Source organism: Myxocyprinus asiaticus, chromosome 26, assembly GCF_019703515.2.
Source record: "Myxocyprinus asiaticus isolate MX2 ecotype Aquarium Trade chromosome 26, UBuf_Myxa_2, whole genome shotgun sequence".
Taxonomy (NCBI): domain Eukaryota; kingdom Metazoa; phylum Chordata; class Actinopteri; order Cypriniformes; family Catostomidae; genus Myxocyprinus; species Myxocyprinus asiaticus.
The window spans coordinates 32862818-32887300 of record NC_059369.1 but is presented as its reverse complement, the minus strand read 5'-3'; the positions used below and the strand labels follow the sequence as shown (position 1 = coordinate 32887300).

The 24483-nt window shown below is 38.5% G+C and overlaps 1 pseudogene; it reads right to left on the bottom strand.

Annotated features, from left to right (window-relative positions):
* Positions 1-645: 645 nt before the first annotated feature.
* LOC127417108 (G2/mitotic-specific cyclin-B1-like) lies at positions 646-22697 on the bottom strand (annotated as a pseudogene).
* Positions 22698-24483: the final 1786 nt, after the last annotated feature.

Here is a 24483-nt window from a genome sequence, read left to right as displayed (position 1 = left end):
CAAATACATCACACACACTCCACACATTAGTTACAGCAGCCAGGGACACCGTGATGTGGCTTTTTATGAAGTAATATTTAATTTTTTAAGACCAGTGTCCTTCAGGACAAAAGCACAGTGTGAAGCAAGCAGTTTAACCCGCCATGGCTCCTGAGAGAGCACCACACACACACACACACATTCAATTTGTTAGGAGGACTGCTTTGTTCGATTTCCTGTCACAGTAAATTGTCTATAAATGAGACTGTGGACTCAAATTCAGTCATTTAATCTCAATTGAATACTTTTAGGAGAAAACAAAAGCAACTGACTGGTGCAAAGTGATTTTAAAATAGTAAAAATCCATGAAATTGCATTGAAATCATGACAAATTAATTTATTGACATTGATTCCTGGCTTAAATTGTGAACAGAAGACATTTAAATACAAAAGTTAATTAATGGGCTTACATTCAAATACAGCATAGAGTCAATTACTACTGATAACACAGCCCGATGCATGCTTCTTTGAAAATGTGTTCTTGTAAAATAGATTTGCATAGTTCAGCGTAAAACTCATTAGTTAAAAGTACTCCTTTATTAAAAAATTAAAACATCTTAAGAGCCTAAAATATTACTTTAAAAGGGCCTAAAACAAGACCAAATCTTATTGCAAGAGTTTTGCAACATGTTCACTAGAAAGGTCCATGGGACTGCAGACACTTGCAGACACTTTTGCATACTGTTGCTTAATTTCCTGCAACTAAATAGAAAATGAAGGATATTTCAACCTGAAACCAAACCTTTAACATAAAATCTTAACCCATCAATGGTTCATAATCTCCTAGGCAAATTCCTCTTACCTTGCATCCTTCAGTAACATTTTCAAGTATGCGCACAATATCCTGCATCACTGGAGCTAAAGTTTCCTCCTCATACCCCGTGTAATGATGCAGGACAGGGCTCTGCCAAACAGTAAATCACAAGTTGAAAGGTTTGCATTTTGGTGCCAGCGGGTAATATGGTATATTTTAATACTCCAATATGTGCCCTGTACAGGATTTTACACACCCGTAAATAAATCTGCATGTTTCCGTTTGGCGCCTAATAGACCCCAAGGCTATTTCAACATCTCAAAAAGCATTTAACATTGAGGTTAATATTTCAGGTTTTATTTTTCTACAGTGTGCATGGTTTCTTAAACCTCTGTATCAAACAGAGGTTAATTCACCCAAAAATAAATAATTCTCATCATTTACTCACCTTCATGCCAGCCCAGATGTGTATGACTTTCTTCTGCTGAACACAAAAGTTTTTAGAAGAATATTTCAGCTCTGTATGTTCATACAATGCAAGCGAATTGTGACCAAAACTTTGAAGCTCCAAAAAAGCAGCATAAAAGTAATACATACAGCTCCAGTGGTTAAATCCATGTCTTCTGAAGCAATATGATAGGTGTAGGTGAGAAAAAGGCCTTTTTTAGTATAAATCTTCACTTTCGACCAGCCCTCCTTTGCACGTTCATGTAGGACAGAGTTCTTTTTTTTTTTTTTTTTGGCAATTTGCATTCTTTGTGCATATTGCCACCTACTGGGCAGTTGTGCAAATATGACTTAATTTCCTTTCTCCCACAGCTATTACTTTTTGCAAATCGCCCAAAAAACAGAAATACTCAGTACTTTCGTGAACGCGCATAGGAGGGCTGGTCGAAAGTGGAGATTTATATAAAAAAAAAAAAAGACTTAAATATTGATCTGTTTCTCACCCACACCTATCATATTGCTTCTGGAGACACTGATTTAACCGCTGGAGTCGTATGGATCACTTATGCTGCCTTTGTGCTTTTTACTTCCATTGCACGGACATACAAAGCTGAGATATTCTTCTAAAAATCTTTGTGTTCAGCAGAAGTCATACACATCCAAGATAGAAGAATTTTCATTTTTGGGTGAACTATTCCTTTAATGCTTTGATATGATACAGATGAAATTTAGCTCTGTAGCTAATTCTGGGGCAGTCATCAACTGTCCATTGTTCCTGTCAAATAAACTACTAAATAAAATAAATAATATCGGTAAAATGGGCTTTGAGTAGGTCACAGAAACCTATTAAAAATTCTAAAGGGAAAACAGATCAGCAAAAGATGTCTTTTATAGCTGGTACTTCACAGACAAAAATAGAAGTCTGAGGGTGTCAGAATTAAATAAAAAGGCCTCACCCACTCCCCAATGCCAAGAATCCTTAGAGAAGATGCAAACGCTGCGGCCGCAATGCAGGAAGGAGGTATACGAACCATCTCATAATCCAGCACAGCAAGTTCCATAAGGAATGTGGCCAACTCATGCTCTCTTTCACTAGCCTGGGATTGAGCAGTAAGAGAGGGAAATTAATGAACGTGTGGGGTTTTGGAAGCCCATCTAGGTGAAAAGAAAAAAAATCTAGGTTTTGCCATTCCCTTGGCCCACTCTACTAACAAGGAGAGAAGAGTATTGCATGCTTCCCTTCAAGTCCTCCTGCAAAAAGCCCTGCTTGATGTATGTTTGGAAATTGTGATGTGCCTTCAAGTGATTTGGGAAAAATAAAATGGATGTGTTGGGCAATTTCATATTTCCCTTTTCACTTCCCAACAATAAATACTATAATATATATCTAAACTGCAAATTATCAGACATGTTTTGTTTGCCATTTATTACCTTTAAGATTCAATCTTTAAGCAGATTTTCATTTTAATTTAGAACATACATGCACTGTGACAGTGAGATGTGCATTTGTGAGATGTGAAAATACTCCCAGAGTGGACCATGAAGACCACGTATAGTAGCAATACAACTAGAGGAAAACATTTTGGTCCATTCAAGTTTTACACATATTACAAATAGCAATACTTACTTGGCCGACCTTGCAAGCCCTCTGGAGGAAGTGAACAGGAACAGGTCTCCCGAGGCTGTAATTGAACTTCTTTAAAATGATTCTCTCCATTCTGCATGTCTCCACCAGTGTAAGCACAGTCTGTCACAAATGCAAAGTCCCCCACTGTGGGTGGGTAGATCTCATCTTACTTGGAAGCAATCAACATTGCAGTCACACAGACCAACTGCAAATACTTCTTGGGCACTGGGTTATTCTTTAAAAAAGTGGATAAGAATTGAATGGGTTCACATGAGAATTTGTGTCCTACCATAAGTGACTGTCTACACATATACACACATATATATAAGGTGCATTAGCAGCCAAACACATTCATGGCCCTGAATTGCAATGCTAGCCACATGTCGTCACATTTAAGGGGTTGAATTTTGAAGAGGACCAACCTGCAGGAAACTGTCAATAATGTTTACTGTCATAAATAAGGTCTCCTGTCGCAGCTTGAACTCTCTCTGCACCTGCATGAGCCAGTCGATGGCAACAGCACGCATCGCACCGGTCACCTCTTGGCCCTCCAGGTAACACGGTCTGATGGCCATGGTAACCTAGAGACAATGCATTCAAATAGGACAATAAAACTGCACATAAACAACCTTTATACACTATCCCTTAATCATAGAAATGTATTATAAAGCACTGCCATAAAGCTCCATTAATATGTGCTAATGGAGCTAGATTAAATCATAACCATCAAGTCATTTCAAACTCAATGCTCAAAGTTAAGGGTTGTCCCGTTTAAGAGCTTAAATCCCTTAGGGCATATATTCATACAGTATACTCAAATGCATACAAACATCTTTCTTGACTACTGAATATTGTGCAGAAAACTAATGTAAGGGGAACTTGTTATTATGGACACTACACCCCTTTTTGGGATCCCAACTTCTCACCTCGAGCTGTCGCAGATAATTGTAGATATCTTGCACTTATTCACTGCACATCTGAGCATCAAGAGCATCTGCAGAGTCAACATCTTGGATGTCGAGCAAAAAGCTGGAGAAAGCTTGAGGAGCATTATCCTGCTTTTGAGGTTCTTCTGAGTCCAAAGACACAGTCACTATCTCAGGTGTGGGTGTAACCGGATGCTGAGAAAATGGAATGGAATAGAACCAGCAAAGAGAAGCATTAGGACCTTGTGCCTTAATGTTATGTTTAAATTCAGAATTCAAACTAACTTTTAATGTAGCTTATAAAAACATTCTAAAGCATAAGACATGTATTGGACACTGAATTTCTGCAAACCTGAGAGATATGGATCTACTCACTGTTTAGCTTATAAACTGGCCAAGTCTAATGGGAAATGTCATCATTTTTCTTTTACTTTGACCGTTTCACACGCCACAGAGGTGTCCTCTGTTGGAGCAGCTCTGGATGCTGAAGCCTTGGCTTTTGTGCGGTCTTTTTTCAAAGGTGCTGTCCTTTGTTTCTAATAAAGAACATAATCCCACCAATACTCAACAGCCATCTTTTAACACTAGGTATGAGAGGGAGATTTTTTTGCCATAAACAGCAAAACTCTTTATTACCTTTGGTATACCTGCACCTTTATTAGACCCAATCAGATTAGATGCATTTCCTAAGGGCACCCTGGATCTGAGGAAATATGGTCCTGAATGAGCTTTTCCATTCAGCAACGCATTTCTTGAATTTGCCTGCATGGAAAGAACAAGAGTAAAAGGACAGTTCGATTTACAACAGAGAACTAAAATAAACAATAAAAGCATACAAAAATAAATAAATAAAAAACTGTCAACAAAGGTATATCGACAATTTCAAGTGTACAATGTAGCTATAGAAGGCTGGCTCTAAATTAAAAGATATACGGTCTTCATATCATTTGATAAATTGTGACTTGTTATGTACGACTGCTTACGCGTGTAATTCGCGGTGACACAGTTTCCCCTTGAAAAAATATAACACGAATAATGTAAAATGCTATCTAAAGTTTATAAGCTAACATTCACTTTTGAGCGACGCTCCAATTAATATGATTGACAGCGCCTGCGATTTATTACGTCATCGCGCCTCACAAGCGCTCGTGCAATGCGGGTGACACAATTGTTTAGTGACATCGACAATATAGGTTCTGCGGAATAATAATAATAAAAAAACCTTTCTTCTAAATGTTCAAAAATTATATAGATTTGTTATTAACAAGTTGTTTTGTAATTTTTATTTGAGTATTAAAGTATGATTTTAACCAAAACATTAGCTATATCGTGCAAATTTACCATTAGCCTCTTTTTTTTTCTGTTATTCTAAAGGTAAATGGAAACTATAGATATTGTTTGATGATTCCTAAGAGAAAAACTATTAAAAGTGTGAATATGCAGTGCTGAGATTTTTGTGAAATGCCCAAAATATTTAGGCCTATTATTATTATTATTATTATTATTATTATTATTATTATAGTAACAGTAGTGTCATTTGTTTGATTTTATTAAAACCCCTACTTTTTGTTGTTGGTGAAAAAAAAAAAAAAAAAAAAAACGTCAAAATGAACAAATAAAAATGTATTAAGCAATGTTGAATGAATCAGCATCACCTGTCCATCAAAATATGTTGAAGAGGAAAATGGAAATCAAAAAGAGTGTTTGGCACCTCTGGGCCACTGGAGAGATGAATTATAATACAAAGCAATATATGACCTTTATATATATATATAGCCTATATATGAGTGTGTATAGAGGATGTGCATTCCTGCTTCATATTTTAAAGGGTAATATGAAATAGAGTCACTCAAAATACAACGTCTTATTTACTCTCTCAAACATAGCACACCTGGGACTTTGAAGGAGATTAATAATAAATTATATTATACCTATTCACACAAAAACACATGCGCGCGCACACACACACACACACACACACACACACACACCTTGAAAAGTTACGGCAAGAAAAAATAAACTTTTTACAAACTTATATGTTATTAATTAAACCATTAATAACCACCATTAATTAATAATTACTAAAATTGCCCTTATGTGCTTTCTTGATTGTGAAAATGTGCTTGCTAACGTCTGTATATTACTGTACAGGAAACAGTTAGAATCTTACTTTCACACATGATAATCTTTAAATGAGGCTGATGAAATCAGTGACAAGTCCTCCATCTTATCTGTCCTACAAATCAGAGCTCATTGGGGCAACATAAATGGGATTTTTGCAATCTGTTCAATAAAATTTGATAAACACCTCTCACTAATAAGGTTAGAAGGGAAATTTACACCTTAATTCCAGTGATAATTATTGATTTCATCAATAACTGCATAGTGATATCCATTTGAATGTTTTATAAAGTAGTTATTTCTCTCCTATTTGCAGGCATTTCATTTGCAAAAGCTTGCCTTGCTAACCTCACAGGCGTGCTGCAATCTACTGTGAAATAATTCAGATATTTACCATTTTAAGTGATATTCCCAAAATGTCAGCTCGAAATAAATAACACACTTGGCCTCCCTGCAAGGTGGATCAGTTTTCAAAAAGGGCATTAGATGATTTAAATATCTATAACTCACAGAGAGAAATACTGCAGAGAAAGAAAGATAACGAGAGAGAGAGAGAGAGAGAGAGAGAGAGAGAGCCCACTCTCTCTGCTCTCTCTTCTTCCTGATCTTTTTGCAATTCATTTTTGGCTGCCACAGTCACATCCTCACCTTTTCCTCACCTCTTCTTCCTCCAACTCTTTTTCCTCTGTCTTTTTTTTAGCTTTCTCTTCACTTGCTTAGCCCTCTCTCTGACATTTCTTTGACGTTTCCACTTGAAATTGCTCTCTAAATCCACTGACTTTCTTTTATACATCCTCTCTCTTTTTCCAATCCTCTGCTCTGCTCGCATTCTATCTTGCAAGTCTTTCTCTTGAGCCATTTTAACAGACAGCATGTCATCAGTCAGCTTGGCCTATTATTCACGTGTTGTACAGCAACATCTTCCTCTCTAAACACCTCCCCATGGTGCTCACTGGCTCCTGTCTTTTTTTTTTTCTTTTTTTTTCACACAGCCCAGAAGAATGAAATGCAACTGTCTATTGAAGGAGCCTTTTGATCTGACATGTTACCCACTGAACTCGGCTGCTGTAAGTGTGTCATCAAGATCTGTGCCGTGGTGAGAGATGGCTAGGTTTGGAGTGTACGAGGTAAGGGACAAGTGTATGTGGCTGAATGATGGGGCTGGTGGTTTATTGTACAGCATATCAGTGTGATTTAGCCTATGAGCAGCGAAAAGGATTGGCAGTAGCAATGTGCACTTAGGGTTAGGGTTAAAAAAAATTACTGCTAAAGATTAATAATAATTTTTAAAAGATTTTTTAATGATGAACAGTCACATGATTTTAAGACTCTAGTCATATCCAGACTGATCACACTGTGAATTCAGCAACAGTAGGTCGAAAGTTCTGGGCCTAAAATCGGTCCATGCTACCCAAAATCCAATTGCTGCCCCCCTGTGGCCTAAGCTGGAAGTACTGATGAACGTTCGGGCAGGTGTGAAGTTCAGTTTCCAGGTGAAATGTCCACAGAGTGGCACCAAATGCGAGTTTTATTTTTTTGTTGTAAATTATGTAATACAGTCAATAGGAATGCATATTTCATTAATCCAAACCCCAACCCTAAACCAAACCATCAGTGGAGTAAAATGTTTATTTTAGAGTGAAAATGCAACCTCTGAATTGCGCTCACCATTGTTTATGTGAATGCAATTATTTCCTGGTTTCCATGGGACCAGAACTCATGTCTCGGAGGTTGATGTGCAATATGCTATCAGTAGCACTAGCAGAAAGGTGAATGTTATATTTTGGTAATGGCAGTTGAATTGATGCAAAATGTCAGATGGGGATGGCACTTGTCAGTATTCGGCAGAATGGGGTTGATTTCAGGGTACATGAACTTCCGGAAGCTACATATCGATTTCCTGTGTGTTAATGTTGTCACATCAGTAGCAAAGAAAAGCTGTTTTATTCTACATGGGGCAGGTCACCCCCTCATGGTGGCTGCTTGTTGAAATCACATGACCAAACCAGTACTACCCTTTATCTCAGCAATCCCCTTATTATCTGACATTTTTGGTTGTGCAATAAATTAATTATTGGTGACAAATATACCTGCGATATGAGTATTTCTATAATGGCATCGCTAACCTAACACACTTGCTTTTGTATGAAGCTTCATCCATGCCAATAGGTGTCAATACAACGTCCAGGGCAATTGTCTTCTCGACCAGCAAAAGCAAATTTGCTGAAATTGAAATATGTAATATAGTGTGATTAGGAGGAGGGCGTGGCCGGGCCATGAGGCTGCATGGCTGGCACTGAATCAGATGATCAGTGGGAGAGTGAGATAAAGGGGAGCCGGAGACACCAGTTCGAGAGAGAGATAGACACACGCGGCTGCTTTGCATGTGTGTCTGTGTTTGTTTGTTTGTTTGTTTTAAGTTAAGTTTGACATTAAAACTTTATGTTTACTGTTCAGCCGATTCCCAACTCCTCCTTGCCCATCATTGAACTGTTACATACAGACTTCTGTTTTTCCCTGTCAAAGCTCAGAACAGTCGCTAATGAAAGGCTTGGGACTGTACAGTATGCGTTCGTGTGGTGCCATCAGCGTTGTCAGTGTGTCATTTTCCTGCTGCCATTGAGATGAATGGGAATGCTAATAGATAGCTTTCTCCAGGTATTATAGACCTCCTAGAGCAAAAACAGAAACCTAAAATTACTCATTAATAAATCATTTTAGTTTTTTCATGCACTGTTAGAATATTTTGACATTCAAGTATGCTGTAGGTCTAAAGCCCCTTCAGCTCTGTAACACCAGAATGTGTGTGATTGTGTGTACACGTGCTTTGACGGAGATGGATCACTGCTGCATGGTCCAAGGTTTAGCCTCTGCACACAAGCTGACGCTCTCAATAGCCTCTGACAAATGAAAGCCCACAATCTATCTCTTGCTCCCCCCTGTTCTCAGATGTCAACACTTCAATCATTGTTGTCCAGCTCCAGTCGACATTTTGACACCACACCACTGGCCTCATTGTGATGGACAGTTTATATACCATTTTTGTGTAGATTGCCTAAATCTAAAATGACACGAAAATAGTATGAGAACAAAAGAAATATTTACTGCACATTATTATGAATGTCATTTTTAATTCTTAGAATTTAATAAATAAAGTGTATAAAAATGTATCCTTGATTTTACAATCTGAATGGATGTCAGAATTTCGTGTGGGGTTAAAAAAAGAAACTCATTGCACAAATTGAGACCTTGGCTATGTTCATGAATGGAAAACTAGTTTACTGTATACTGCCTACTTTTATAAATCATACACATTATGCAACAATAGTATGCAACATCTAATTTTTTAATAAACTGTCCAAACCCTTTAGCAATCTCATCAAATGAATTAGGAAAGAGATGTTAAAAATCACAATTTGTACTACTTCAAGATCACAAATCTTTCTGAATGGTTGGCCACATTGTCAGATATTGAATTCTTTGCAGTGTGCTGTTGTAAACTGCACATTTTGGCATATGTAGTAGGTCGACCAGGTATTCCATGCATATAGTACATTTGCATGCTGGGCATCATAGACAATATACTGCAGAGTGCAGAAAGAGTAAGAGTAGAATGATAGTATGCTATTCTGAACATAGCCAATGATTCAGTGTTCCGTCCACATGACAGGAAATGGTTGTTGACTTTGATACAGAAATTATTTAAATAATACTGACACATGACTCTGTTATTCCTCTCTTTAGGGTTCATGGTATAAAATGTTGAATGTTGTCCTTCCTGATACCTCATTCTTCACTGAGGGGTAACTACTTCCCTGGCTTGCCGCTGGTTAGATACAGTATATATTGATTGAAACACCAAAGCAGCAAAATGTGCAGTGATATGTCATGCAAACACAATCACAATACATTCCCGTATGCCTTCTTGGGTTTGAAATGTCTCATATCTTTATGTTGGCGAGCCTGGCAATAAATTATCATGATGAAAATAAAGATTTTGATTAAAAATTAGGAAATGTATGTGTGTGTGTGTGTGTGAGGAGAATAATGTTGGCATGGTTATCAGCCCTGGAGTTGATAGCACCAACACTGTTACGCTCATTGTCAATGATGTATGAGTCGCATGGACTACTTTTATGATACTTTTGGGTCTTTTTTTAAGCTTTAAAGCGAGTCCCTATCAACTGCCATTGGATTGAAAAGATGGACCGGAATAGTCAGAATCAACCAGGACAGATAATCCTATAAACATATTCTACACATTTTTCATCGCACTCCTGCTTCTCATTTCAAAACAATTACTGCTCTGTGTGAAACAGCACATCAAATAACAAGACTTGGTTCCATTGCCGAGGCACAGAAAGTCGTTTGCTTGTGTTTTAATGTCCCGCCTGGCTGGCTTTCTAGAACATTTGTGATATATCAATACCTTGTTGGTCTTTTAATTAGGTATTGATTATTATTTATTAAGGCTGTTATTTTGCTTTTTGTCCATGTGAGTGGGGAGTAAAAAGAATTCTTGAAAGAAAAATAGTCTTCATTTGCTTTTAACAATACAGCAAATTTATGTAAACATCAGTGCTATCTTCATAGAAATACATAGTTGTATTGTTAAAGTCCTTAGATTTTCATTTTTACTGTACCAGTAGGGTGTGGAGCAACCAGACAGTTGTACTCAAGGAGGTCTAGCCCTTATTTTTCAGCTTAACAAGGGCTCCGCCATTACTAACCTTGAATGTGGACCTCTTCCGGTATAAGCCACCTCCAGCCATTTCAGCAATACATACTGTATATACTAATTTACACTGCTTTATATTGCAGGCTGGTAAAACATGTGTTCATATTATTATCATCCATTATTTTCATGAACACCTTGGTTTGTAGCGCATATAGTTTTACCGTTTATCACATTTTGCAACTGTTTTATCACACACTGTAGCACAGGCGCTGAAACGCTCAGCTCCATCTGTCTGTAGCCGTACATTTTCACTGGTGCGTTGTGAGCAAAGCTGAATGAGCGTTTTCAATTCACTCATATGGAAGATGAGCACCACTCTCGCAAGGTGGATTGTAGGATTGACAGCGGCGTGGAGCAAGTTGTGAGTGGCTTTGAGCGGATTACTTCCACGCTGGTGGAAACATACGGTAACAGCTACCGCGAACTTTACACAACCTGGAGAGAGCAGAAAGCCGCTGGGAAAATGCTGCTTCAACTTTCTTTGTACCTGTGGCAGAGTGGTGTAAGATTAAAAATAATAATTAAAAACTGTACCCGACTACGCCACCCTAGGAATTCTACCCAGGGAGTATGGAACACAAGATGCCAATTAGGAAGGTTACCCAGGTTCGCTTCACAAATGAAAGGCCAGAGACATGGGTACAAGTACAAAAAATAGACATTTTATTAAAAATACAATTAGAATAAAACACTTAATCTTAAAATGAGAACTGGGCTTTACCAGGAGTTTGTGCAAACAGCAGGACACACACACACATGCGCGCGCGCACACACACACACAATGCAATTGGAGTTAGATGATATAATATAAAAAGTTATAAAATATATGATTAGATACAGATGCAAGCCCTGGGGCTTACAAGCAGGGGCGGACTACAAGGACCAGTATCAGCCCTAGAATAGAGGATCACTGCATTCACATATGCGCACACAAACACACCACACAATAAGACCAGATATCGGTGAAAAATACCACCACCAATACAAGTGGAAAAGAAAGCCGGACTCCCTGCCTTTGGCACCCAGATCCTACTACAAACACAACAGAGTTAACAATTTAATATTCTAATCGCATCACTCCATAGCATTGGCAGAAACTCACTGAAACACAGCAGTTAAACAGGCCAAAGACCCATCAAAACAGTTTCATTAAAGAAAACACTTCAAAAGAAAGTGAAATATTTCAAAATAAATATTTCAAAAGAAAACCAAAAAAACATAAATTAGTACCAAAACTAGTATAAGCTGCTCAATCAAGTGAACTGCTAATATAATACACAACAGAAAAGAAAGTTGCTCAAGAGCCTTCTGACATAAATGATAACAAAGAAAAAGACAATGCAAAATTGAAAGCAATTCAACTGAAAAAGGGTAAACATTCTACAAAGAGGCCCAGGCCTTGTTACCCGCCACTGAAAAAGCCACAGGGTTCACGCAGCAAATGGCCATTAAATCAGAGGCTGGGCAAAGTTATAGGCCAGAGTGTTTCTGGAGCAATACAGACCAGAACACTGCTCAAGATGGCACTACAATGTGCACCAAATACAAAGTAAATAGCCAAACAAACAAAACAAATAATTGAAAGAAATAAAACATACAGAAACAAACAAAAATAATAATTGAGAAATAAGACAAACAGAAACAAAACAGCAGCGTTGTCCCAGAAGAAACGCAAATGCAAACCAAAGTAGCTTTTTAGCCTCAGGCCCTCACAGCATGCCAGCGAGCCCACCAATAGTATGGCGGTTCGAACCATATGCTAACACCCAATAGCACTGAGCGGAGACAAGGGGGGCTAGTGCAACACAAACAACTCCATTTACAACAACAACTCCACAACTACATTATGCTTTACAGCTGGGAAGGAGCCGTCAGAGCGACCCACAATTACAGACACTGGAACATGTCTTCAAGTCCACTCTCCACTCTCCCCATCCACTTCCTAGAAGGATCAACAACAATGATGCGGCCGTGGCGCTGACAGTGATGCATTTCCAGGTGGCATGTAAAGACACTTAAATAGGCAGGCAATGACTGCTGATAGGCTGTGACTAGTCATTGTCATGACATTGCTAATCCAGGAAGGGTTTAATCTACCCTGCTACAATCTACCCCCGGCTCTTGGATCATCGGCCTGAGGATCAGTACTCCAACAACAACCATCACACCCAATTCCAGGCCTAGAAATGTCTGTTGCAACACTAAAACTTTGTGCACCAACCTAAAAGGAACACTTGAAGGGTTTCAGTCATGAAAGCCAACAAGTCAACATTACAGAGTTCTTTTTTTATTTTTATATTTTATCCCCTTTTCTCCCAATTTGGAATGCCCAATTCCAACTAGGTCCTCGTGGTGGCGCGGTTACTCACCTCAATCCGGGTGGCGGTGGACAAGTCTCAGTTGCCTCCGCTTCTGAGACGGCCAATCTGCGCATTTTATCACGTGGCTCGTTGTGCATGACACCGCGGAGACACCGCATGTGGAGGCTCATGCTTCCCTCCACAATCCACGCACAACTTACCATGCGCCCCATTGAGAGTGAGAGCCACTAATCGCGACCACAAGGAGGTTACCCCATGTGACTATATCCTCCCTAGCAACCGGGCCAATTTTGTTGCTTAGGAGACCTGGCTGGAGTCACTCAGCACACCCTGGATTCTAACTCGAAACTCCAGGGGTGGTAGTCAGCGTCAATACTCGGTGAGCTACCCAGGCCCCCAACATTACAGAGTTCTTAAAATTAGTGGCTGCTTGGCACTACACCAACTATATAGAAATGGTAATTCCTCAAAGTGGAGGGAGAAACATATCTGGTGCAGCTGAAGCATTGGCAGCTTGATGCTATACCCAATCCTGACCCTGACCCAAAATGCTTCTGAAAGCTACAGCAATTAGATATAGTCAGCTTAACTCGTACAAATAACAGAACATGAGAATCCTTAAAAAAATCCACGTAAAATATTTCAAGAAACAACATGGATACCGCTAAGAATTGTCCGCTTGACACCAAAACCAATCTTGACCCAGTACCTCACAGTGTCCCAAGAACCATAATACAACTTAACATTGGCAATTTGAAGGCATGACCAATGACCAGTATTAAGGGTGGCTTGAGCCTACCACCCAGAGTATTTCACGACACATCTATGGGACACCTTAAGGCATTGCCGATTCACACTACAATCAACCTTGACCCCGTACATCACAGAGTTCGAGAAACTCTGCTCTGGGTAGCACACTCAAGTAGGGCACCTAAACCACCCCCAATACAAACAAAATATGCGGGGGGGGGGGGGCAACAGACTCTTAGTCCAGTAATGCAGACCGAAACACCGCTCAAGATGGCACTACAATGTGCAACAAATGCAAAGGAAATACCCAATCAATCAAAACAAATAATTGAAAGAAACAAGACAAAACAAAAACAAAACAGGTAATTGAAAGAAATAAAACAGAGACAAAACAAAACGATAATTGAGAAATAAGACAAACAGAAACAAAACAGCAGCGTTGTCCCATGAGAAACGCAAACACAAACCAAAGTAACTTTTTAGCCGTGGGCCCTCACAGTGCAGTGGCGATTTCTCAGGGCCAGCAAATCCTTCTCTGCTGGCCTAACATGCCAAATAAATAAATATTTTTCATCCTTTCATTCTCAATCAGTTCAATGTATTTTTAATTGCTTTCCACTCTTAATTAATCTACAAACAAATAGAGATAAATGAAAAGTTTATCCAGTCAGAATTTATTCCTTGATGCTTACAAGCAAAGTGTGATAACTGTTTCACAAATCGCATGCCCGAAGCAGCGCGTGAGTTTGAGCTCCACCCCGTCAGGCCTTCAGAATTTCCACAGAATCCCTCAACAGTGCAGTGAATAGGCATCTAAAGTCAGATTGTCAGATTCATCAGCCAATCAGATTGATTTATTTGTTCTTGGTGGGTGTGATCTTTAGGCTATGTCTCGGTTGAGGCCTTCTAGCTGGCCTTGAGTGACGCAATTACGCTTCAAGTGATGTACATAATTTGAAAGCGAAGAGCGCGAGATCTGCCTGACGAGTCAGCTGTCATCACTGCTGTTATTGCCGTTGAGAAAGAGATCCTTTTGGATTTAAAAACCTGAGATGTTCTGCATGATTGTGCGATTGATTAATTAAACAAGAAATGAGGACTGATTTTCACTTCAAGCAAACTGGTAAGTGCTTTTTGCATTGTTATAGCAACATCAGGAGTTTTCTAAGTGTAACTTAGTCTGCTTGAGCATTCAGTGTCGGATCGAGTTTTGAAATGTAGTGCTACGTTCCATTCAACACGGAAAGTCGGATTTTCAAACTTCCTACTAGGAAAACACAGTGGAATGCATCTTGAAGTCAGAATTACAACTTGTAGGTTTGTGCAGAAATTCTCAACTCCGATTTCGCAGAGATGCAGGGGCATGACGTCACACAAACATGTTGACACTCAGGGAGATATACAAAGTAAGTGATAAACATTCACTTTATTAAGTAATATTGATAAATGAGTTTGTTTCCACATTACACGATATTAAAGCTTGTTTAACAAACGTCTGCAGAAACAGGTGTATAAAACATGGTAAAGTATAATCTCTTTTGATAATTGTACACCTGAAGCACAAATGCTAGCATTGTTTATCAGTTGGGTTGCTAGGAGACATCTCTAATGAGAGTCAAACTCAAGCTAAGCTAACGGGAGCATTGCAGTTTTGTTTCCTTAAAACGTCATCTTCTGAATATTGAGGAATGGAATGCATTTAGGTCGGAGATATCAAGAAGGAATATCCCACATCCAACTTGAATGGAACGCAGCATAACCGTGTACCCTGACGAAATGAAACTTATTGCAACAACATATAAATCGCAAATATTATTAGATAGATTTTCCAGGTATTATAGACCTCCTTGGTAGATTCTTATGAAAAATTATGATTTCTGAATATCTGTTCAGGAGACGTTCATTGCACAAAACAGTCATGCTGCAGTTAAAATTAGGCTTGCTTGAGCATTAAGTGTTGTTTCAAGTTTTGGCTTTCGTGCATGGACGTGATTTTAAAATGTCAATTGGTATTATTAGTTAGCTACGACATAATGTATGATGCCTAAAGGCATAGGGTGTCTTATTCATTGTGAAACTGTGTTTTCTTAATGTCATGAATCACACTGAAGGCCTAGACTTAAAGTTGCACGGCCTGCCACTGTCACAGCGTGCCAGCAAGCCCACCAATTGTATGGCATTATGCTTTACAGCTGGGAAGGAGCAGTCAGAGCGACTCTCAACTACAGACACTGGAATGTGTCTTCAAGTCCACTCGCCATTGTCCCATCCACTTCGTGGAAGGAACAATAACAATGACGCGGCCGTGACGCTGACAGTGACGCTTTTCCAAGTGGCATGTAACGACCCTTAAATAGGCAGGCAGTGACTGCAGATAGGCTGTGACTAGTCATTGTCATAACAACATCAACTAGCCCCTAATCCAGTGAGGGTTTAATCTACCCTGCCACACACCAAAACTGCATCTTGTTTCATTTTGACAAAATAATAAATGCAGTATTCTCTCATTTCTTGTCAACACTGAGAACATTCCCACTTTCTTTATGGTGTAAATAGACATCTTGTATTCAGCAAGGCTAATGAAACATTGTGTTTGGAAATAAATAAATAAAGGCTTCATCAGGGGTTTTGCAGAAGAAAATATGAATGGAGATTTACATGGAGACAAGAAACACGGCATAGTCACGCTCTCAGTAAAGTAAGAAGCAGATTGTATTATTGTCTCTGCAATACAACACACAGCAACAAGTGAATGATCTACTTACTCTCTTACTATAAATGCTGATGTTAGAAAATTATCCAACATTGGCATATTATTGTGCTGTACATCCTGTGGTTGTGTGATAGTTTATAAGCCTATATCACTAAATACTGGTCATTTTATCCTTCTAGTTATTTACATTGTGGACAGCGGAACTTTGTCACACTTGCCGTGTGTGCAACATAAGGTGGATAATACCTTGAGAGAGAAATCCAGTAGCATTTCCATTCATCTCATTGGCAGTTGCTCAGCTGGCCAAATTGCATGTTTTTTGAACACACAGCTAAATTTTAATGGTCGTCAATGCAGACAGCAGTTCGAGAGAGAGAGAGAGAGAGAGAGAGAAAGAGAGAGAGAGAGACTCTTGGCCGCTGTGTGTGGGGGTCTTATGTTTTATGTTGTTTTAAGTTGAGATCGCCATTAAAAGTTTTGTTGACTGCTCAGCCAGTTCCCGCCTCCTCCTTGCCCATCCCCTGCCCATTACACATAAAAACCGTGTGTGTATAAACCATAATTCACAACTGCTCTGAACCACCGCTTTGTCCTGTTTAAAAATAAATAGTGAGGAAAATAGAATTACACCATCCTGTAATGAACTCAAGTGAACTCAGGGTATTAGTACCAATCAACTTAAAGTTCAGAGCTAGTTAGCCTACAATTTAAAGGAATAGTTTACTTCAAAATTTAAATCAGACATCATTTACTCACTCCCATGTCGTTCTAACCACATATTATTTCTTTCTTCCATGAAACATGAAATCTTAGGCAGAATGTCCAAGCTTCTATTTTTCAGAAGAAAGAAAATCAGAACGACATGAGCAGGAGTGCAATAAGAAGATAAATTAACAAAAACTTGTTCACTATTATTATTCCTTAAAATAGGGCTTTTGGTTATTAATAGGCTTCATAGGACATGCATTTAAAAAAAAAAATAAAATGTATTGGCACCCCCCATCGTGTGACGCCCCTATGCATTAAATATGTTGCATACCTCCTTCTTATGCCACTGAACATGAGGGTGTAAATGATGACAAAAATGTAATTTTGGGGTGAACTATACATTTAAGAAAAGAATAAGCACAAAAACAACAACAACAACAACAAAACAAACAAACAAACAAACAAACAAATAAAACAGTAGTGACTGTGGACTCAAGGTTGTTAATGAGGTCTTTTCTTAGTGGTTTCTGGATTTAATAGAAATAGTAGTGACTGATTTGGTTTCAATATTAAAAACACCATTGAACTGTGTGAAACAGTCACAAGAATAGTCAGCTAAAGATCAGACCACAAATGTCTACTCCATTTAAGAGTGTGTGCATGAGACAATCACTGGCCTGTGAATGATAAATAAGTAATTTCCTTGTGGGTTGTCAAGGCGAGAGAGCAGATCTTGCCAACTCTATGTAAGCGTCGTTGTTGGAAGGATGATTAGACCTCAGGATGATGGATGATAATGGGTGAGACTCGAAACGCGTTCGGGCCACATACCAGCTGGCAATTCGCCGTAAAGATGATCACCCCTGCCTAATATATGAAGAAGTGCTCATTAACCTACCAACACAGGCTAAACTATTTATCATATGGCTTCCATAGATAAGAGGTGATTTTGTGTTGCTTGCTCAATTTCACTCAAATACGCCATCAACTAAATATCTCCAAATTCCCTCATTATCTCGGAGGACATTACGTGCTCAACTGCTAGATTAGGGTGCGGGTGGTTTAATTTGCAGTTTTCACACCAGAATCTGTACATATATCTTAGATAGCATAATTGGAGCATTTCACTTAATTTTATTTCTCATAGATAATATGCAACATGAAGTAGTCCGAAGCTCAATCAGCACTGACAGTACCAGAGCCCATACGCCTGCTCTGCTCCAATATTGAATGAGCTGCAATTTAAGGCATCATTGGTATTCTCCCGACACAAAGGCAGTTTCTAAAGGTAGGCTATGTAACATAATGATTCTTCTTTTGGCCAAAATCTAAGGCAGTATCGCATGTATTATTTGTGGGGAAAGCAATCCCAGAATGCGCTGTGACAACTGCAATGAAATAATTCAAGATGGCAGATGAGTAGAAACATGTTGAATGTTATGAATATATTTTGTTTAAAAAAATAGGGAATTAATATAAAAGGGATTAATATATGTACTATTTATGTATGTTATGTATGATTATGCTAATTGAATATTGCATTATCTTAAGGCTGGAATACACTACATATCTTTAACAACGATTTAGGCTTCGATTTTCAGCTGGGCTGAGTTGGTTCTAGTCAGCGCTAGTCGGGTCTAGTTAGCTCCAGTCTGCAGATTTTGGGAGTCTGAGAAAATCATGCAGTATATGATGGGTACCGACACTTCTTACCCTCCGACAATGATTCCATCTAGTCGGAGGATATCAAACATGTTTTACATTTTTGAGCCAACTATCCACAACTATAGAGGAAATCTCGTAGTGTATGATGCTCCTCGACTCAAATCTGAAATAACACGGTGAGCAGAAAAAGGAAAATCGAGTGTGCAGGGCCACAAAGCTTAAGAAATGGAGATGGCAAACAAGCTCTAAAGTGAAGTCTAACTTTAAAGGCCACCTTGCGTTGCCGTCTACAGAGGCCATGCTGGCCGCTTCTTCCCATCCAAGACTGCGTCCAAATGTGCTGTGTACAGAGTAGCAGCAACAACAAAAACAGCAGCTAGTTACATAAAGAATTTCAGCTTGACAAAACCAAATAGAGCCAAACCGGTTTAGATCTGGATCTGCAATCTCAAGACGCCCCATACAAACATTCTCTGACAACTCCGAGTTTGATCCTGAGTTAATGATTAACCATGAAGTACAGTACACGTACATGACTGAGTGATGTTGGCCATGAACAACCAATGCATGAAGCATGGACAGTTGGTGCGATTTACTTCTCACGGGAAACCTGTGTGATTTACATCTCCGCTGAATATCAAAATATCATTATGAAAGTATGAAGAATTGTAACATTTAAACAGCATGAAGAAACACATCTTCTGCTGGCTGAGGTGACTGCTGAAAAAAAATATAACAGAATATAATGTGTAATTGAGTTTATATAGATTCAAAATAAGAACATACACAAATATTAAAATAAATGATGACTAGGGCTGTCACGATTATGAAATTTGGCTGCCGAATTATCAAACAAATAATTGCGATTATGACGATTAATAGTTTCTTTTAGAGATTAACTGTCATATAAATTGTTATATTTCTTAAGGTGCACATATGCTTCATACACCTTAAGAAGTCATTTTTACATGTTTAACTTCAAATATATAAATAAAATAATAAAATAGGGATATATATATTTCCTTTTATGGCTTTAAAAACTTATGAATGACATGAAAATAAAGTTTTTAATATCAAAATATTTCTAAATACTTAAAATATGTCAACTTTAGTTTTGGTCAATTTAACATTTACACTGTTGTTTTTGTAACTCATATATTTTATATGATTTTTTTAAAATAAAAAATAAAATATATTTTTTATATATTTTTATTATATTTATATTATATTATATAATATTAGCCTATATTAAATTATGCAATATTAAAATATTACTGTCCTAGTTTCTTCATTTTTACACGTTATTTTAATGCTCTTTGATTCAACCCATGAGCCCTTATTTCTCATGAAGCAAAAACTTAGAGATTTTGTTTAATAATTTGATTACTCCACAGGAATAGAATAAGCGTGCATCTCCTCCTCTGTGTCACTTTGTGTCATTAATACTGCGTGTATGAACCTGCTATGGCCAGGAACATTTGCCATTACACGTTTGTTTAAAAGTGAAGCCAGAGCACTTTGCATTCACTATCAAAGTTTATATTTGCTCGTTTAAATTTTCTTGGGACTTTTTGTTAGTCGCTTGGTTTCTATTTCTGCAGTGTCACACTGTGAAACCACGCCCACCATGAAATCTCATTGGCCCAAAATCTTGGCCCCATAACTGTATGGCAGACATTAAATATTTAGTGTAATTCTGTCATGTAACGCGGCAGTTTTGTGTTCAATATGGTCAGACAAATGGCTTGTCAGTGGAACTTGTCGCATCATGTCTGATTAGGAAAATAGTGTTAGATGGCAAGCATTATTGTGCTGGAAATTACAAAGCCTGATAACAACATAATCTCTCTCCTCTGTCTTTCTTTCTTTCCCTTTCTCTCATTCTTTCAACTGGATAATGACACACAAGTGCTTACACTGTTTAGTAGTCCATAGAGCAGTAGGCAGTGTCATGGTCAGGTCGCTGTGATTGAAAATAATTAGCGTCGGGTGATAGAATGAGCCCGTGGGGACTTGTTCCAGCGCAATATATTTAATTGAACTAAATGATACAGAAGAATAAATCAGCCAGCCGTATTGAGTTGTCCATTTAAAAGAGACCCAGACAGAAGCTCTACAAAGCACTTAGCTGTCATTGGCTCAGGACATGAATGTGTGTGCGTGCATGCTAATTGTGTCATCTTCATGTCTCACCTGTTCAGCACAGATCTGTTGAGCTCTTGCACTGACAGTTTACCAAAAAGGTCATGATCCTCAGAGATGGAGACAACAGAGCAGAGTGAATTAGGTGGTGGTTGAGCGGCATCTGTCAGATGTGTGCGCACTCATTCAGTGTAGTTTTAAATTAGATGGGTGAGGTTTTCTCTCAGTCAGATTCACTGTCACATTTATTTTTGTCTTCACTTTCTCTCTCTTTCTCACACACACTTGGAAGTTTGGCAACATTCAACTTCATGGACTTCAAGTCTTCAGGTTCCCTGCTAAAAATACCCTTGAACAGATCTCATGTAGGGACACATTAAAATCTTGTGTGTAAAGAATGGTCATTGAATGGTAATTGTTGCAGGTAGACCAGCTTGGCCAGAGTAGCCATGATGGGTGACCATCCCAAGCTGACATTACAGTGCCCAAAACATACCTTAGATTGGTTAATAATATATAATAGGATGGATTAAACTGGTCATTTCACATGGATACCAGCTTATAGAGCTTACCTGTTGTAGGCTTTTCTTTCTAGCAGGAGATTTTCAATGAATAATGACTTAATTTCGGTCTGTTCCTCACACAAAGCTATCATGTGAATTAATAAAACTTGGAATATAGTGCTAGCGAGTTGAATGCTCCACACAGAGTCTACGGACCACTTCAATGATACATACTGTATATATTTTGTATTTTTTGGAGCTTGACAGCCAGTGGTCACTGTCATCTTTGAATGGTAAACAGCTGCTTAGACATTCTGCAATAACAGTATCTCATGTTGTTTGAATGGTAAGTAAATTATTTTCATTTCATTTTAATTTTTCGAGGGTTAACTATCCTTTTAACCAGCTTGTAATAGTAACCGACCAGCAAAGGCCAACTCAAACCATCCTTGAAAGTTTATCTAAATTGGTCTAAGCTGTTTTTCCCCAGCTGGTTTCATTATAACTCCCTCTCAACCTACTTCTTTCTTTTGCTTTCACTCTATTTGTCCTCCTTAATGTCCCGTTATTTTTTCCCTCCATTTCTCTCTTCTGCTCTGTCTTCTTTCTTCATTTTGTCTGGCTCACCTTCCACTCTCCTCTGTTCCAACTGTTCTCCTGAGGGTCAAACAGCAGGCATTCTGTCCTGCTCTGACCTCTCACATGCTACATGCCACACACACACACACACACACACACACACACACACACACACACACACACACATGTTGGTGCGGCTATCCTTATGAGTCTCTCCATAGACATAATGATTTTTATACTGCACAAACTATAGATTCTACCCCCTAACCCTAACTGTACCCCTAAACTTAACCCTGCATTTTTACATTTTTAAAAAAACATTGTCTAGTATGTTTTTTAAGTGATTTGAATTATGGGGACACTAGAAATGTCCTCATAAACCACATTTATAGCATAATACCCTTGTAATTACCAATTTGTAATCTAAAAAAATATCCTCGTAAACCACCCAAACCCGCCCACACACGCCCACACACACACACACACACACAAATGAAGACCCACAAACACAAATGTGCACAGTCTTTGGCACTTATATTTAGTGACAAAGCAGTCTCTGGCACTCACTAATAGTTTAGATTCTCACCAAAACAGCTTCGATGAAGTCTATGAACATGCAAAACTTTGGGAAACCTTTTGGCATTCCGTTTGTGACGTTAGGCATTCCGTTTTATGACCATCCATGACTTTTACTATATTTTCCACAGATAAATCCAGAAAGTGTAAATAAAAGCTTCACATCATCTGCTGTCAGTCCATCTGCTCTCTGTGAGACTAAGATGAGTGCAGTGAGGGGAATGTTCAGCCTTTGATTTCAGCACCTGTAAAATCCTCGTGTTCCCTTGCGATCCTCACACCCACACATACACATACACCCTCTGTCTTCAGTGTGAGAGGAATACAAATGGTTGTCCCTGAAGCTTAAAAACCCTGATGGACATCCACACCCTTTCCAATCTTTGTCTGTGCTCTGTCTGTGTGTCTGTAAGCATGAGTGTTTGTGTGCGCACTTGCCACCCAAGGACGGCCAAAGACATCGCCTCTTGAGAAGAGACTGATTTCCACGCCTTGGAGCAAAATGATGGAGGACTTTGGAATTGGTGAGAGAGGGAGACGAAATAAAAGCAGTGTGACTGAGCTGTTACAGCATCTCTGTTTAACTTGCTCAAAATAGCAACTGGAAGAACATTTACAGATACCGTATGCTCAGGGCCTTAAGTTCCTTAATATTGTGTTTTGATTGCTCGTTCCAAGCATGTGATGCTGGTGTGCTGGTGTCCCCACTAAGCTTCTTAACTAGCTTAACCAGTAAGTTTTCTTGGTTAACAAGCATTACCAGAAAGTCACTACTGGCCAAACAGCAGGTTTAGCTAGTGAACAGCATGGATATATTGGTATGTCAACTAGACCAGTATTAAAAAGAGTGACTGATTTTGGGTCACACGTCTGTCTGGATCAACATCTTTTGTTAGTCCTGGAAGAACACTTCTGGCAAACAAACATACTGTAGTCCATACAGTAGTTCCATTTTAGTTCCATTTCTTTTCATATCAGATCTGAAAGATTTTCTTGACATTTGGTTCTATAAATGGTTTTTGAATGTTTGCATTTTGGAGGTGCTTCCTCAAAAGTGCTGAAATAATCATTAATGGAACTGAAATCTTTGAGTGGAATCTGAACCAGAATGTTTAAATTCTTATCATTCTCAACATCTAGTTCTAAACATATCCCTAAGCTTAACATTGCATCCTAATCAGGTGTGATGTGATAACGTTTTTTCTTCCATGTAAATTTGACATGTTTAGTCCTGACCAGCCATGGCCACCATGCCTTTTTACTCTCAGTTTGCACAAAATAGTTTTCACTAGAATCTTGCTGCATTGCACCTGGATATGACCAGTGTTAATCTCGACCAGTAAATCTCAACATAAAGACATGGGTTAAACCTCATGAGACATTTGGATTACCTTTATGTTGCCTTTATGTCCTTTTTGGAGCTTGAAAGTGTTGGACGCATTGACTTGCACTGTATATATAGTCAGATATTGTACAATTGTGCAATCTGCAACTGTGTTCTGCAGAAGAGAAAAAGTCATATGATTTTAAGATGGCAAATGGGTGAGTAAACGATTAGAGAATTATTATTTTTTTCCACTAATAAAGGAATAGTTCACCCAAAAATGAAAATTCTCATCATTTACTCACACTCTGGACATCACAGATATGTATGACTTTCTTTCTTCAGCAGAACACAAACAAAGATTTTTAAAAGAATCTCTCAGCTCTGTTGGTCCATACAATGCAAGTGAATGATGACCAAAACTTTGAAGCTCCAAAAAGCATATAAAGTATCAGCAGGGGCTAATACTGTGATTAAACAGCAGAATATAATGTCAGCCCTAATGGATATAGAGCGGCTGCCCTATGAGAAAGAGCGAGAGATAGAGAGA